The 13,480-nt window shown below is 42.2% G+C and overlaps 1 protein-coding gene across 1 annotated transcript in view; it reads left to right on the top strand.

The window, feature by feature from the left end:
• The window catches only part of CCDC181 (coiled-coil domain containing 181), a 162,657-nt gene extending 149,457 nt beyond the window's left edge, over nucleotides 1–13,200 (top strand). Inside the window, exon 7 of the transcript XR_011026388.1 lies at nucleotides 13,093–13,200. The gene's annotated coding sequence lies outside the window, so the exon portion shown is untranslated. The remainder of the gene's footprint in view (nucleotides 1–13,092) is intronic.
• The last annotated feature ends 280 nt before the right edge of the window (nucleotides 13,201–13,480 follow it).

Genomic DNA, 13,480 nt, shown 5'->3' with positions numbered 1-13,480 from the left:
CTTAGTATACCTAAAAGCAGATACTAATCCTCTAGCCAATATGTTTAATGCACCTACAAACATTCATTTGGTAATTGGATCAGTTGAAAAAGTGTGTGAGATACAGGGCAAAAGTGTACAAGCCTCTAAACATATTCTGCTGAAAGATGATATACTAGCATCATACAGACAATAATTGGGGTTAACTATGGCACAGCAATTATCCCGCATTCGACCCGACCCGTGAACAACATTCAATGTTCGCTATACGTGGTCTTTGCCACGACTAGCCCACAATATTGATTGAAAAGCCCAGTCAGTACTGCGGCTGAACAGTGTATGGCAGTCTTTAGGGAAAGCCAATTAACTTATCTATATGTTTTTTAGTATGTGGGGGGAAACCAGCGTCTCCAGAGAAAACCCACACTGACACAGTATGTGATAATTTCCTATGTCTATTTGGAAGTCGTTGAAAGACCGTATCTGATATTGACACTGATAAATATTACTATTATCTGAAAAAGAAATGCTCACACTACAAAAACTAAAAGTTGGGACAGTGGCAACAAAAGGCAGTAAAATATGTGTAATTCTAAAGCCTCGTACACATGTAGGTATTTCTGTTACTCAGCAGGGATCAGTACTTGATCCCTTGGACAGCATTGCAGTGCCAATGTTGTACAAATGTGTCACTCACTAGCCCCCAGCTTAGCAACGCCTCTTGTTATGGAGGGAGGCGGAGGGACAAAGAGCAGATTACCATGGGCAGAGGAGTGGGGAGAACAATGTGATCGTTGATTGTTCGGCAGCTGTTTTTATCGTCCACCATGGCCAAGTTTAATCCAAAATGTGCGTGTACCTTTGATCTTGGTGTGATATCTCAACTAATGAGGTTGGCAATATGATTATATATGGAAAGAGCTCAAAGAAGAGAAGATAGAGAGGGATACATCACTCTGCAAAATACGGTACAGGCATGGTGCAAGAAGTATGACTTTCCCTAAAAATAAAATTGCTAAATATTTGAGGATTTAATCACCTACCTTACATATTACCTAATATAAAAAAATAAATCTGAATTTGTAGAAATCTGTGTGTAATGACAAGACCAAACACCAATATTGGAAGACCATGATTTTCAGACCCAAAAATAAAAATTCTGCAATGCGGCTACAGCCTGCCATTTCGAACCTCCTGGCTATTGTTCATGACACGCAGCACAATGTGTAATGCATCCTAACCTGCTTATATAGTGCACAGAAATCCACCTATCCAATCTGCGCCAGGTATGTAAATGAGAGAACCTAGTGGGGAACTGGAGTGAAAAATTGCTAAGGCCACTCCACAATCCTATTGGTCGTCCTGAGTCAAACAGAGCCAAATACTGCCCATCCAGGTACACATTACTCTATAACAAAAGCACTTACTCAAAATGCACCTTCATACTTTTTAAAATGTGTGGCTGGCGATATCAGGCAGTGTGCTATATTCTTCAAAGAAGCCCACAAGCGTAGATAAATACGTAAGTAGGGGGGAGACGCGGCAAAAAAAAATGGAAATACGTCACATATACTACCAAACACGGAAAACATAGCCGCCCTGACAACCGGAACGCAAACAAGAACTATGCGGACGACCTGTATCAAACCCATCAAGATACTCTGCAATCTAAGTGATCTGTGCTATAGTATAACATAACTTGTTGGACTAACATAATAATATACAGGCGTCTTGGTTTAACATACACCTCTCACTTCCCAAAAATAAATGGCATAAGAAATTACCACAGAAAGATAACATCATAATCTGTACTGAGTCTCCTTGGTCCAATAGTACCTATTCCTCTTATCCAGCAATAAGCTAGAGCCGCTTGCCCACAGCGAGTAGCAAGGACGCAAATTTCAAGAGGGACCTGGGCAGTAGCGGTGGTCTGGAGGAAGACACGAGAATCCTTTGGGGGGTCCGGGGGCTACCCTCTTCAAAGGTAAGTAGCTTGTTTCTTTTCATTAGGTTCGCCTCTGCTTTTCTTTAAGTGCTCCCACTCCTCTAACAGGAAAATAATGATGCCAGTGCATTACTGGTCAGAAGCATTTATTTCAGTGGTCAGCTCTAGAGCACAGCAGGTATGTCGGTAAATACCTTTGCATAAATACTACCGTATATAGCTACAGGTTTTAACTTTTAAGGGTAGTGCATTGGAGTTTTGCAATTGCAGTCACATGCATGTACCCACACCAGGAACTTAATAAATCCAGCAGCTACATATATTAAAAAAAAAAAAAAAAAAATCTGCCGTTGCACAACCATTAATTTACTTAACCTTTCAGCAAACCCACTTTGCTCTAATATAACCAAAAACATGGCTAAAAGCTTTAGCTTCCTAGTAGAAAAACACTATAAAACCCAGCCCATGATTGCTGTACCGCTTGTGAGCTCCAGTGCTTTACACTTTCTTCCAACCTTTGTAAATCAGCAACTATGGCCCTTATTCAATTCAACTTTTCTCCTCGGACATTTTTCATCTTCTCTTTAAAATAACTTTTTAGCATTCTGCAATTAAAAAAAGTACCAAAGAGTAGGTGAAAAAGTACTGTCAAAATAATTTTTTTTTTAGCATTTCTCACTTGCTGGTGGCTTAAAAGGCATTTTATTTTAAGTATGAAAATATCACCTAGGAGAAAACTTGGGGAGAGATGTCATTGCATATGTCTCTTGAACTACTGGTGGTTTTGGCATGCAGTTTTCAATCAATGAAATGTTGATTATATATTTTCCATCTGATGATCATTTTTGCTAAACAGTTGTAAAATTTTTGCTTTTAACTTTTAAAAATTGAAGTCCTACATTTCTTGAAGCAAGGCCATCTTATATAAACCCGATATTATAGCTCAATTATTTGGCGATTCTGCTGTTGCATAGCAATGGTAAATGAGATGTAATGATGCAGAATTATACAATTTTTTCCTCAAATGTATACATATTGGTAATTAAATAAAGATGATGTGGAATTTCAATGGGTCATTTTCAAGCTGCATTTTCAGTTTGAACTTAATATTTTGGTTCTGACATAGAATCACATGATTGTGCTGCATAGCAAAACTTTGAAATAAGGTAATCCTGCAAGTGAAACTGAAACTTATTCATGGAACAAAATCTTACAAAGAAAAATGTTTTCTAGTGTTATCTATATACATCAGTAATCCACTAAATTTTCTGCAGTTGGCTGGAATCAGTTCATCGCTTTACTCTTAAAACCTGCAATGTTATTATTATTTATTTTTATTGTTTTGCAAATTATATTGATTTTATTTAAAACGGAACTGTTTATTTTATATGTAATATAAAAATAATAATCAAGAGTCTGATTTGTGAATTTGGCTATATAGTATATGAATTCTGACATGAGATTGATCTTAAAGCCAAACTGTGTGTAGTGTATTGAATTATTAAATTTTGTTTTCCTATAGTAAACATCATGTGTTCTCTTCATTTGTTGTGAAAGCTTGTGTTTGTGTAATGTGACCATGAGTGATCAATAACAGACCAGCCTTTTATTATATATGTTATGGCCAAAACCAGAAATCGGCCAATTCTAGAATTGGCCGGCCGTTTCTAGAACTGGCCGATTTGACGTCGGCCAAAGTCCAAAATGCTGGGAATTTCTGACATTGGCCGGCCAGTTCTAGAAACGGCCAAAGTCAGTCGGCCAAAGTCCAAAACGCACAAATCCCAGAACATCCTGGGTCCTGTCCAGCACCGTGAATGGCACTCGGAACTTCCTCTCTGCTCTGAAAGATGCAGCATAATAATCTTTTTAAAGAAAAGCATTTCTTAGTTACAGCTGATACAAATCCTGCAATAAATCGGCAGTGTGTCTACATCCTGCTTTCTTGGGAGCAGACATATTGATAACATCCTGTGCTTTTAAATTAGCTGCTCTGCTGTGGCAGTCAGGTGACACAGGGGAGAGATCAAATTACAGTGGTGATTAGTCATAGATGAAGGGGGCTTTTCTGGGTGCTTTGCTGGGCACTTTGCATGGCTGTGGGTGCTTTGCTGGGGGGCTGTGCATGGCTGGGGGTGCTTTGCTCGGGGGCTGTGCATGGCTGGGGGTGCTTTGCTGGGGGGCTGTGCATGGCTTCGGGGAGGTGTCTTTGCTGGGTGCTTTGCATAAATGCAGGTGCTTTTCTGGGGGGCTGTGCGTGGCTGTGGGTGCTTTGCTGGGGGGCTATGCATGGCTGGGGGTGCTTTGCTGGGGGGCTGTGCATGGCTTCGGGGAGGTGTCTTTGCTGGGGGGCTATGCATAAATGCAGGTGCTTTTCTGGGGGGCTGTGGGTGCTTTTCTGGGGGGCTGTGCGTGGCTGTGGGTGCTTTTCTGGGGGGCTGTGCATGGCTGTGGGTGCTTTTCTGGGGGGCTGTGCGTGGCTAGGGGTGCTTTGCTGGGGGGCTGTGCATGGCTGTGGGTGCTTTGCTGGGGGGCTATGCATGGCTGTGGGTGCTTTGCTGGGGGGCTATGCATGGCTGTGGGTGCTTTGCTGGGGGGCTATGCATGGCTGGGGGGTATTTGATGGCTGGAAATGCATGGTCGGGGGGGGGGGGGGGGCTATGGGCTTTGCTGGGTGCCTTGCATAGCTGGGGGTGATTTGCTGGGCTGGGGGAGCTTTGCTGCAGACCTCCAATCAGGGCGACCAGAGAGGTGGAGAAAGGCAGAGCAGCGCAGCGCACTCGCTACCCGCCCGGACCCATACACTTCATATGCGGAAGTGTTCAATGACACTTCTGCATTGAAGTGTTCGGGTCCTGCGGGTCTCGCGTGAGCTGGCAGCTGCTCTGCCTCTCTCTGCCTCGCTGGTGCGGTCGCCCTGATCGGAGGTCTGAGTAGCGGGGGAGGAGAGGGGAGCTGAGATTTCTGGCGGTGGGGAGAGGAGAGCAGCTGGCCGGCAGTAAGGGGGACTTCGGGACTTGGCCGGCCGGGTGAAATCACAACGCGTTCTGGCCGGCCAAAGTCCGATAATCACACACATTTCTTACTTTGGCCGCATGAGCCGGCCACTTCGCATTCTGACCGGCCAGAACCCGAAGTGGCCAGACTTCGGGTTCTGGCCGTAACATATATACCAGCAACTGACTGTGTTAACCTGAGATAAAATATGATCAGTTGTGGAGGGGATTTTTTATTGGAGCAGAGAATATTTCCTGTAAATAAATTACCGTACACCAAGCTGAGATCCTTAGGATTTTATAGTTTGTGTTCACCACATGTAAACTAAACAGATTAAACAGGAAACAGAAACAAATTCTGCTTTCTGTTGTATGTAAATGTTTAGTTAATATCTCTACTTCGCATTAGTGATATGATTTGAATCTCAGCAAGGCAGTTTCTCTTGCTCTATGTTGGGCAACAACTCCCCTGAGCAGAACAGGAACTTTCCATAGTAATGCCTCTTCCAAATAGGAGACTGAAGGTGGAGAATTCATCGCCTGTTAGCTGCTCCTGTGCACCTGCTGGCCATTTGTTCATGCTCGGCATCGGCAGAGGAAAGGTAGCCACCTACAGTATTTGAGTCAAATCTAAACATGTCCCACTCATATGGGACTTGATGTGACATGATGAATTATTTTGCTGCTGGATAAGCGCACTGTATGTCAAACCCCAACACATATGGGCTTACAAACACAGCCGTTTAGCTGCCAAAAGGCACTTGGTGGCCAGCAGATGAGGCTGAACTGCCCGACTACACATAGTTCAGCCTCCCTTCTGAAACAGGCTGGCTAATGATTGATCCCGATCAGCTTGATTCATAATCATCTGCCAGGTAACTAATCAATGGTTTCCAATTTGGTTTAGCCCTTTCCAAAATGTAATTTCTGCACAAAGAAACCTGCAAGAAAATAATAAAAGGTAAAAACATAACCGTATTTTGACTCCTCAATACTATACCTTTATTGTAAGCTTAAAGAAGACCTGTACTGAAAATTAAAAGTCAAAATAACCATACACAAGTCATACTTACCTGCTGTGTAGTCTACTCCTCAATCTCTTGCTCCTCTCCTGTGTCCTATTTGTCCACTGTGATCAATGGAATTCTCCGTCCTCCATTTTGAAAATGGCCATTACCCCATAACAGCTTCCTGGTCAGCACACAGTTAAACTGTAATATCGCCCACTTGAGCCATAGGGAAACATGGACACATCAGTTCTCCTCTCAGCTGTAACTGACAGCAACTGATATATAACTGACAGCAACTGATATATTTCAGTTCTGACAAAATGTTGTCAGAACTGGAAGGGATCATTGTCAGAAGAAAATGGTGAGCTTCTGAGAGGAACTGATGGCAAGGTAACTATGTAATGTTCATTTGAAGTTACCTCATGTGTTTATTTTAAATAATTTTACTCAGTTCAGGTTCTCTTTAACCATTTACCGACATCCTATCGTATTAAAACGTCATGCTTACCGCTATTAACGGCAACATGACGTTTTAATACGTCGCGCATTCCCGCCGCTGCTACCGCCGTGTGTGGGCCGCTACCGCCGCAATTACCGTCAGGATCCCGTGCTGGGTGATTGGGGAAGAAGACCGAACGGTCCTCTACCCAATCGCAGTGCCTGGAGTGAATGGACGTGACCGCGAACAGCGGCTACGTCCATTCACATAAACAGGAAATGTAACAGTTTAATAAAGTGTAAAAAAAAAAAAAAAGTGAACACGTCCTATGAGTGTTCACTAGCGCCATCTTGTGGCCAAAAAGTATATTACACCTACAAAATACATAAATTTTCAAGTATATACACATCATAAATAAAATTACACTTCCAACCCTCCCCCCCAAAAAAATCACTTGTAAAAAAAAAATCAGCTTAAAAAAAATAAATAAATAGTTGCCTTAGGGACTCAGCCTTTTGTATTCTATATTTTATGGGGGAAAATTAATTTTAATTTATTACATAGGGGCTTGTATGGCCAGAACAAACAGAAAAATAACCACTTATATTTCAAAATAATATACTGTCGCCATACATTGTGATAGGGACATAATTTAAACGGTTTAATTATCGGGACCACTGGGCAAATAAAACGTGTTTGTTTTATCCACAGGAGAATGTTTAATTTTAAAACTATAATGGCTGAACACTGAGAAATAATGATTTTTTTTCTTTTTTTTCTGTTTTTCTCATTAAAATGCATTTAGAATAAAAAAATTCTTAGCAAAATGTACTATCCACAGAAAGCCTAATTGGTGGCGAAAAAAACGAGGTATAGATCATTTTCTTGTGATAAGTAGTAATAAAGTTATTAGGGAATAAAAGGGAGGAGCGCTGACAACTGAAAATTGCTCTGGTCCGTTAGGATAAAAACCCTTGGGGGTGAACTGGTTAACTAATTCTGATAATTTCCTGAAACATTTATTATTTATGCACAAAGTTATTAAAATCTATTTTGCACATACAAATTTGTTATCTCTCTGCTAGCATATTTTGAGCAAGAACATTAAGATTATTCCACTTATCTTGACTTAAGACCAGTCAGAAACTGACATAATCCTCTGTCAGGCGGGCAGCTGACTGGCGGTGAATTACCCTGCATGTCAGCTGCTCCCTTGCACCAGCCAGGCACTTGTTAGCACTCGATGTTAGATGGGGTAATGTTAGGTGCTGGTAGGGGATTTATTGTGGGGTAATTGGCAATGAAATTCAATAATTAAAATGTCAGTAATATTACATTACTGATATTCAAACTATCAGCTATAGCTGGCAATCAGATTAACAGGCGTTGTTATTTTATGTATGCATAATTCCTTCCTGATCACACATCAAATACATGAATTTCTAGGATGACAATTCCATGGCTATCCTTTAGTAATTGTAACTAGAAATATACTTTGGCCATCACATGAAAAATAAACATTTTTTCTAGCCTTACATTATAAGTTATAATTTACATTATAAATTATAATGTTAGACCTCCCATTAAATACTTTTTTTTAATTGCTATTCAGAATAAATGAAAAATTGCAAACTGGTAAAACCAAACAGCTATTGAAGTAAATATATAAAGCCTTGTCAGGCTTGTCGAGCCAGAATTGCGGGACGCTTCTGGGGAGCCAGCGCTGGATTGCCTGCAGCTAAAGGGACGGGGAAAGCCTCATTGGGACCCTGAGGCTTCCCCCTCCCGAGGTAAGAACCCGCCCAGGGGATATTTTTTTTTATTACAGAGTCTCGTTTAAAGCCAATGGGAGTCGGATATTAAAAAAAAATAAAAATCAGATACTTACCTAAGGAGAGGCAAGGCCCTGGGTCCTAATGAGCCTTCCCTCTCGTCTAACGGTTTCCCCGTTGCGGTTTAAATACCCCGCTGCGGGAGACTCCGGAAGTCTTTGGGAACCGAGTCTTCTCAAAGACAGGCGGCTCCATGCTGCACACACGCGAGCGCCCTCTCACGCACACCCGCATACCCAGTATGGAGCGTTCCGTCTTTGGGAGCACTCAGGCCCCCCGAAGACTTCCGAAGCCTCCCTTGGGCATCGGAGAGAGCAGCTTTTGACTAATTTAGTAAAATACTGCTACCCCCCTATCCTGGAACGGGCACCGGGAGAGGAGAGGGAAGGCTCATTAGGACCCAGAGCCTTCCCTCTCCTTAGGTATCTGGCTTTTTTTTTTTTTTTTTTTTTAGCACAGTTCCCATTACCTTTAAAGCAGCCCTTTCCTATTGTCCTGTTCTCATATCTTTTGCATTCTGTGTTTCATACATTTTTAAAAGTGCCAGTTTTCTTGCGACATCTTTGTTCCAATCAAATACTGAAAAATTGTTAGTAGGAACAAACGCGGGACCTTTCTGTAAGACACTAATCTGCATCAGTCAATTACACATCAGATCACAACTCTTATTAATGGATTTGCACTCTATTGGTCAGGGGGAACCTTGTGTATTTAACACTGGTGATTTGATTTGCCTCTCCGTTTCCCCGTATACCCCTATTGTGCTCTGTTCCTCAATTGTGGTGTTTGAGAGGGTATTGTACCTGGGGAAAGAGGGTGGGGGGAAGGGTGGGGGCTCAGCTGGTCCTCTGGGATACCAGAGCTTGCAACAGTGCCTGCACAGTATGAAAATCTATAACAGATGCTTAACCTGATAAAGTTTGTGACACTGAAGCTGTGGTAATAGGAATATCACTATATACCCTAGCAGATGTCTGTGCATTTGTGGTTGCAGACCATGTCATACAAGAGTCCTTAAATGACTGCCAAGTTAAAAAACAAAAAAACTGACACATGGGGCTTCTATCAGCCCCCTGCAGCTGTCATGTCCCGCGCCGTCCTCCTACAATTATCCGTTCCCTGCCGCCGGTCCCGGTCTACTTATTCGTCTAACTAGACCAGGCATGGGCAAACTCGGCCCTCCTGCTGTTACGGAACTACAAGTCCCGCAATACATTTGCCTTTATGAGTTATGACTGTGGCTGTCAGACTCGTGCAATGCATTGTGGGACTTGTAGTTCCTTAACAGCTGGAGGACCAAGTTTGCCCACGCCTGAACTAGACGAATACTGTGCACTCCCGCTCGTGCCTCTGGGAGCTTACTGTGCAGGCGCAGTACAAGAAAATCTCGTACTGTGCCTGCGCAGTAAGCTACCGGCGACGTGGGCGGGAGCGAGCAGGCGTGCGGCCTGGGTCTACTGCGCATGTGCGGGAGGTCTGCGCATGTGCAGTAGACCCTGACTGGCTTCGACTGAGTCCGGTAACAGAGCTCACCGTGGCTGAACGGCAGACCACGGGAGGATGGTGTGGGACTTAGACATGTTTATGGGGTGGGAGGCAGCCCCGGGTAAGTATCAGAGCTGGGCTGTCTGTCCTCTCTGAGTCTCTTGAAAGTTACTTTTATTCAACCAGCAAGTAATTTTTTGACAGGAAATTACATAGGTCAGTGATCTGCAAACTTTGCTGTCCAGCTGTTGGAGAGCCAAGTTTGCAGATCACCGACATAGGTGTCTCCAAAAAGATAAGACGATGTACAAGAGGCATTAACGTTGAAAAAAAAACACATCTCAGCTTTTATTTAAATTTGAACAAAAAGCATACAGTCTAAAATTATTCATACCCTTCTCAATAACCAATAGAAAAGCCTTTATTGGCTATTACAGCAATCAAACGCTTCCTATAATTGCAGACCAGCTTTTTTGCATGTCTACACAGGTATTTTTGCCCATTCATCTTTAGCAATGAGCTCCAAATCTTTCAGGTTGTAGGGGATTCTTGCCATCACCCTGATCTTTAGCTCTCTCCACAGATTCTCAATTGGATTCAAGTCAGGACTCTGTCTGGGCCACTCCAAACTGTTACTGTTGTTGTCTGCTAACCATTTCTTAAAGTGGTATTGTCACCATAAAAATCAAATTTCAACAGCAACTGGTCTGAGTGTACTAAGTGATAAAGATGCTAAACCTGCATTCAAAACTTGCAAAACTTTTTCTGCTGTTATGGTTTGGAGTTAACCCAAACTTTAGGAGCACTGGCCCTTTAGTAGTCAGTGCCAAACAGGTGAATGCTGTGGGTTCTTTTTATCTATAATATATTCCTCCTCTAGACTATCTGAAGCATGATCCTCTGCTCACTTGTGTTTGCAAGCAAGGCTGAGGTGACTCAGCGATTGGAGGAGAAAAGAAAAAAAGACAGTGCAGTTCCTAGTATACACCTCAGTGGGAGTGTCTGAAGACTCTGGGAGGAGGGCAGCTAATTAATACACAATGAGCAAGAGAAGGGAGGGGGGGGGGGGGAACCAGAGTCAGGGAGGATATGATGTCAGTGTTAGCTTAGCAAGATGGCCACTGCCTAGAATAGGATTTTCTTCATTTCCTTTATATGTCATGCTGAAATGTCCACTGATGCCCAAGGTAAAGTTTCCCTACAGTCTGCCTGATTTTATTGAGAATCCTCATGTATTGCTCTTTTTTCATGGTGCCGTTTACTGTAATTAGGTTCCCTGGTCCATTGGCTGAAAAACACGCCCAAAGTATTAGGTTCCCACCACCATGCTTGACAGTGGGGATAGTGTCCTTTGGGTTGAAGGCTTTTCCTTTTTTACGCCAAATGAAGGAAATATTGTGACCAAACAATTCAATTTTTGTTTCATCTAACCATAACACAGGAGACCAGAAGTCTGCTTCTTTGCCCAGATGAGCATTTGCAAAGACCAAGCAAGCTTTTGTGTGCCATATCTGAAGTGGAATCCTCCTTGGTCTACATCTGTGAAACCCAGCAGTGTGCAGTGTCCATTGGATTGTCTGCCTCCAGCAGAGCCCAGATTCACCACGATGGCCTTGGTGGTGATCCTTTTTCACCTCTTTTACTATCCTCCCGGCCAGCACAGGTGTTCCAGAGTGCGGAACATCTTGTATTTTTTAATAATACTTTGCATTCTAGCCAATGGAAGTTAGAAACACTTAGAAATGGCCTTGTAGGCCTTTCCTGACTTGTGAGCAGCCACATTGCGCAGCCGCAGGTCCACACTGAGCTCCTTTGTCTTAACCATGACTGCCCACAAACCAACTGCAGAGAGCTGTTGTTTTTCACTAGCTAAGTTGATATAATATAGATTATAGTAAGTGCTTGATTGCTGTAATAGCCAATAAAGGCTTTTCTATTGATTATTGAGAAGGGCATGACTAATTTTGGACTGGACACTTTTAACTTAACTATAAATAAAACCTGAGAAATGTCCCCCCCCCCCCCACACACACAAAATAATGCCTCTTGTACATCGTCTTATCTTTTGGGAGACACCAATGTCATTTCCAGTCAAAAAAATTACTTGGTGGTTGAATAAAAGTAACTTTAAGTCAAAATTTGCCAGGGGTATAAATAATTATGGGCAGCACTGTATATGCATGTGACTGAAGGGAAAATGCCACTACTCACAAAAGGCCACACTAAGTCCTAACTGACCTCTGCAAAATACAAATCCTGACAAAAGCACCCCATACGCAGGTACAAAACAGCTGTCTCCCTCTGTAGTATCCTGTACTGCATCTCTCTCCAAGCTGATGCTGTAATGTATGGCTATCGTTTTTATCTTGTTCAATTAAAGTTGGTCTTTTAGTGGATGCGTGCTGCTGCTCCGTTTTACTTGCTGTCTTGCCTTTGCTGTTTGAGCTAGCTGCACTCCAGGGAGATTACTAGCCTGCAGGGGTGTAACACTAGACCCTGCAAGGGATGCAGCCGCAGGGGGGCCGAGAAGCCACAGGGGGCCCGGTCCTGAGAGACTGACAACTAAGGGCTTTTGTACTAATGACTTCATCTGCTCAGCCACCGATAAGGAAAGTTTGTAGACGGTCCCCATTCAGTGTGCAGCAGACTATTCTGTACAACACCCAGCCCCCAACCTCTCTACCCCTCCCCAAGTGCTCTGTACTGTAGTGATGCTGGAGAAGTCTGCAGAGCCAGGTCTGCTCCATCAGAGATGGACAGAGTGAGTGTAATAAGCTGAGGCTGTCAGTTTTCTATATGCATTTTCTGTACACCATGTGTCTATATGTGTGAAAACATGTTCTGTATAGAGGGAATCGAAAATAACAATATCCTCTGAGGTGTGCCACAACACCCATACAAACTTCATTCCAAAACAAGGATATTTGATGCCTGCTCTATCCATTTTTTAGAGCATTCAATTAACACCTGCCATTTTCCATAGTTACTGATTGGTCACTTTAAGTGTTTTGCTTGCTGTTTTTTTTATTTAAATTTAGTGATAGAGTGTATATATACTTATAGTTTTATAGGTGGCCATACCTGGCTTCATATTGTCCAGATGTTTTTTAAGAACAAGTGTTAACTATACAGGTACCCTTTTACAATCTTGAGTTTGCCATTTTTGTTGGTGGCATCTGTTGCTTATTACTTTCTTTAGGGTTCCTGGTATCCTTTTTTTCTTCTTTTCTTTGTTTCTTTCTTTACTATAACAACCTTGTCACACCAGTGGTACTGTATATTATTACTCTCTACTTTTACACTTTTTATTTTCTTTGCACCAGCTTATATTATGCTTCACTGTTTCACTCTTTGGTTGCATCTTATCACTATATGGTCCTAATGGCTTTATATTTATTGTTTTTAGATTTATCTTTACATGTGGAAGCCTGATGAAGGGTCTATCGCGAAACAAGTCGACGTTGTCGCCTCAGTATTTTCAATTGCACTAATCTTGATGTTAATCACTGCTGTATCTTTGCCATTATTTCCTATGGAAAATGTTCCTTGAAGGATACTTTTTATGAATATTTTTGCACAAGTATTGTCTTCAATAAAGATTTATTGTATTTTTATATAGAAATTTTTCAAGTTTCTTCAGTGTTCTTGATATACATATCCTTGTATTGGAATGATGTGTGAAAACATGCACATTTTATTACAGAAGCTAATGTAATTGATAGAGAAAATGCTCTCAATTGAATAACATTGGGTCTCAGTTTACCTGTGCAGAAAGCGGATGGGGTGGGGGATTT

The sequence above is a fragment of the Hyperolius riggenbachi genome, chromosome 2 (genome assembly GCF_040937935.1).
Source record: "Hyperolius riggenbachi isolate aHypRig1 chromosome 2, aHypRig1.pri, whole genome shotgun sequence".
NCBI lineage: Eukaryota > Metazoa > Chordata > Amphibia > Anura > Hyperoliidae > Hyperolius > Hyperolius riggenbachi.
The sequence above is the reverse complement of the archived record's forward strand: the minus strand, read 5'-3'. Positions and strand labels throughout refer to the sequence as shown.